The 4,342-nt window shown below is 49.5% G+C and overlaps 1 long non-coding RNA gene across 3 annotated transcripts in view; it reads right to left on the reverse strand.

Annotated features, from left to right (window-relative positions):
* Window positions 1-28: 28 nt before the first annotated feature.
* LOC112550811 overlaps window positions 29-4,342 on the reverse strand; it is a 6,781-nt gene continuing 2,467 nt past the window's right edge. Inside the window, exons 2-4 of one of the 3 annotated variants that reach the window (XR_003094830.1) lie at window positions 3,405-3,587; window positions 1,371-1,939; window positions 29-1,229 (exon numbers count right to left, since the gene is read on the reverse strand). This is a non-coding gene — a long non-coding RNA (uncharacterized LOC112550811). Of the gene's footprint in view, window positions 1,940-3,404; window positions 3,588-4,342 lie in introns of all 3 variants that reach the window. The other 2 variants (XR_003094829.1, XR_003094828.1) reach the window with 2 other exon arrangements.

The following is a 4,342-nucleotide window of genomic DNA, read 5'->3' on the forward strand; positions in this document are numbered from 1 at the left end:
CCCTGCCCCCGCGCGCCGCGCGGCCCCCACTTGTGTCCCATTCTTGTCTCCTGCCTCGCCGCCCCACGCGGCCCCCACTTGTGTCCCGTTCTTGTCTCCTGCCTCGCCGCTCCACGCGGCCCCCACTTGTGTCCCGTTCTTGTCTCCTGCCTCACCGCCCCACGCGGCCCCCACTTGTGTCCCGTTCTTGTCTCCTACCTCGCTGCCCCACGCGGCCCCCACTTGCGTCCCATTCTTGTCTCCTGCCTCGCCGCCCCACACGGCCCCCACTTGTGGCCCGTTCAGAATCAATCCGGAGTTCGAGGGCTGTGCTGGAGCAAGGGGAAGGGCCCTGGCAGGTGTTAAAAGCCAGCCTGCGGGGCTGCAAGGTCACATCTGGGCACCTGGGAGCAGGGCAGATAGCTGGTCCATGAGAGCAGTGGGAAGGGGAGAGGGGTCGTTAAGGCCTGAGGACTGGAGAGTTCAGAAGGGATCAGGTAGGTGACAAGGAGCCATGAAGGCAGCTGCCGGACTAGAAATGCTGGTGCCACGGCCAGGTACTTGGTTTGAAACTTTGGGTGAAGCAGGAGTGAAAGGGGTGCGAGTGCAGCGGTGCACCCCTGGATCCGCCCTGGCAGGGGCTGCCGTGTGCTGGATCCTGCCCCTCCCCCAGCCCCTCTGCATCCTGCAGCAGCTTGCAAGACTCAGAAACCAGGACTGAGCACAGTGTTCATATGCTCTGCCTCCCTGTGCCTTTTCATCCCAGCACTCCCTTGTGTGTTCACCACTCTGTTTTCCTCCCCTCTTTCTTCCTCTCTCTTTCCTTCCAGCTCCCAGATTATTTTTCCTCTCTCCAGTGAAGGCCAGCAGCTTCCTGTTGGCTTAATCCTGCTCTTAAAGGACTTCTTCACTCCATGTCCCACTTCCCTGCATACTGAGAAAAACCCAACCCGTTAGCATGGAAGAATTCATAGGTTTGAGTGTTTAGAAAAAAGAAGAAGAAAAAAGTAAGGGTGTTTGCTGTCCACAGACAGCTCTACCACAAGACAGGGCCGTGTAGGCGTGTCTGTTGACATACTTGTTTCCAGCACTTCGTGTTATGGAAATATGATTCACTTCACCTGGGAGTGACTTATCAAGTCTGCAGCACTCTCCAGCAGCTGGCAGTCGGTTCTGCTATCCGGACTTATCAGCAACATTAAGCCCCATTAGTGGAATGCAGCAACATCTGTCCCTCGTCCAGGAGCCTCCTACACCGAGGACTGAGTCTATTATTGATAAGTCTCTTTTTTAGCAACACGGCAGCCACAAGCCTCCAGCATGGAGACATGAGTGCTGTGCTACAGCACAATACCCCAGGGCCCTTGTCACAGAGATGGTCACATCTGTACCTCCGTTCTGCCGTAAGCACAGCATCCAGCATCCTTTAGCACTGACACGGTTACACTGCTCCCATCAGGTCACAAGGCAATATTAGTCAGGATGGCTTGTTGGGAGGGCCTCCAAAATCCAGTCTGCTTTATGAAATCCAAAAGATGAGTATGTTAATTAACAAGACCTCTCCATTTGTTTAATACACGCTCTCCAAGGGTATGTCTACGTGGCAAACTGAGATGTTATTATAGTGCTGGTACATTGGCATTAGCTTTCATCTCACTACGCTTGCAAAGACATGGCACTGCAAACTTTAGGGTGGGTTAGCAATCCAACCGTGTATCCAGCATCCCCCGCCGGCTTGTATGCTACACGAGCTTAGAATAATTCCTTAGCTAACAATCTCTCCTGAGCCTGAATTCGGGGGTTTAAAAATAGATGCTAGCATAAACATCAGTGACATTAAGGATGACGTTTTGGGGTCTTTCCAGGATTGTTGGCAGCAGTATTCACAGATCAGACACAGTTGACAGGATTCTTAATCTGGTCAGACAAGAGTCCAGCTGGCAGAAGATGCTGTCTGTACCTTCCAAGTAAAATTACATAAAGACAAATCAATTAGTATCAGGCTCCAGGTCAGTGTTAATTTCCTTTCATTTTGGAGGCCCACTGCCCTGAATTTTAGTGATATCATTCTTAACCTGTGATAATGGAGAAGCTTGAGAGGCCTTGTCATTAATTAAATGGTTTTTTAAATTAAAAGATCTGATCTCTCTCGCTCTGTCTTTAAGATGGGGAAATATTTAAAAATGTCTTTTCAGACTGCAAAATATATCCGCTTTCCAGGTAAATCAATTTAGTGTTTGAAAATAAAAGCTGTCATTTTCAAATCCCAAAGCCATATTTTTAGCTGAAGAATATTTATTTTTAGAGTAGTCCGAATGACTTGCTTTTTGTTTAAAGTAGCCTACGTTGGCTGATATTACTGGTTTATGTCCATGATCCCACATGAAGCGATGAGTTAATGTTTAATCACAAGAGCAGGAAAATGGTGGGATGTTTGTCGTTGAACCTTTGGCCAGGTTTGTAAACACATGTACAGTGCTAACAGTGCTAGACATTGAAAACACTGTGGGGGGGAAGTAGGGACAAGTTCATCAGTCTTCCCATTTTTCCCCTCTGTCAAATTTGGGACTGATGAAAATTGCTGGCTTGTCATGGCTAATAGACTTGTCTTCTATTTATCCATAGCATAGAGGCAGCATGGATAGCACAGGCCTCTCTGCCCAGGTCTCCCTGACAAGGTCACTCTAGTTCCTTCTGCATGTATCTTCCTTCTTTTGCCGCTGTGTAAGGGGCCAGTTGTAAACTGGACTCTTATCTGCTAGGAAATGGTCTTAAAACATCCAGTTTTTTTTACAGGCACCAAACTGCCCTCCAACATCAACAGTTTTGGGCTATTACTAACCTTTAGCCAGGTGGTGCAGAGAGGGTGCTTGTTCCCTGCAGATTTGTTTAGGGCAGGGGTGGGCAAAATGCGGCCCGGGGGCCAGATGCGGCCCACCAGGCCATTCTATCCGGCCCACGGGGCCCCTAAAAAATTTAGAAAATTAATATTTATCTGCCCCTGGCTGCCTGTCATGCGGCCCTCGATGGCTTGCCGAAACTCAGTAAGCGGGCCTCCGCCCAAAATAATTGCCTGCCCCTGGTTTAGGGGCTGGAGGCTTTCTCTCACGTTCCACAGATGCCCTGAACACTTTTGCCCCTGATTCCTTTACGTACCCACCAAGATCAGGAGAGGCACGTAGTGAAAAGCTTCAAAATGTGAGCAGTGAGAACTTGAACAGGAGTGAGCAGGGAAGGGGACCAGAAACCATGCGGGGTTTCCCCGCTCCTGCCTGCTGTGTGCTGAGTCATGCTAGGTTTGCTGTTGATGGCGTCCTGCTCTTTCCTAATTAAAATATTGCAACAAAAGCAAACTGGCCATGTTTGTCATCCACAACCCCCTCAAAGGGCCCCTGCTTTTTGCCTACTTCATCGTTCTGACTCACCTGTATCCCATGAGCACTCTCCTTTCTCCCCCAGAGTCTCGGGAGCTTTTCCCATCGCTCCCCTTCTATCATTGCGTCACAGGAGCTGCAGTGTGTTAGTGAAGACCTTTCCTGAAGATAGTACTGAATCCACACGAGACTTCTCCACATTCACATCGCCGAGAATCACTCGAACCTGATGAGCTGTTTTCATGTTTGTAGAGAACATAGGAATGTTTCAGAAAAATAAACGGATGTTAGGGAACTTCATTTACTGGTATTAAACTGTGCTTTTTTTCTATAATCCATCTTGTTCTACCCAGCCACTTCATGTGGAGGTTTACCTATATGACTGGAAAAGCTTTCATACATGGTCAGATTGTATATCTGACATATAAGCGTTGGCTCAGATTTACCAGTAATCTTTCAGGGAACAATCTGCCTTTGGACTGGACAGAACGGTGATAAAAATGGTACTTCTGTGATTCCAGTGTTGGCCGTAACATTGCAGGCTTCATAGATTTAGAGAAGTAGGGTTGAAAGGGACCTTGTAGATCATTAGGTCCGGGGACCTTGTAGATCATTAGGTCTGACGCCCTGCCTCGGCAGGAGGGAAAAAACAGGCTCGTATGACCCCAGCCAGGTAGACGTCAAGCCTCCTCTTAAAGACCCCCAGGGTAGGAGCCAGCACCACTTCCCTTGGAAGTTGGTTCCAGATCCTAGCCGCCCTGACTGTAGTGCCTTCGGATGTCTAGTCTAAACCTACTCTCCAACAACTTATGGCCATTATTCCTTGTTACTCCGGGGGGGGCGGTCGGGGGAACAAGGTCTCTCCCAAACCCCGCTGGTCCCCCCTAGTGAGTTTATAGACAGCCATCAGGTCCCCCCTCAGCCTTCTCTTGTGGACGCTGAACAGGTTCAGGTCCCGTAGCCTCTCCTCGTAGCGGCTGCCCTGCTGC

The sequence above is a fragment of the Alligator sinensis genome, unplaced genomic scaffold (genome assembly GCF_000455745.1).
Source record: "Alligator sinensis unplaced genomic scaffold, ASM45574v1 scaffold741_1, whole genome shotgun sequence".
Classification (NCBI taxonomy): Eukaryota; Metazoa; Chordata; order Crocodylia; family Alligatoridae; genus Alligator; species Alligator sinensis.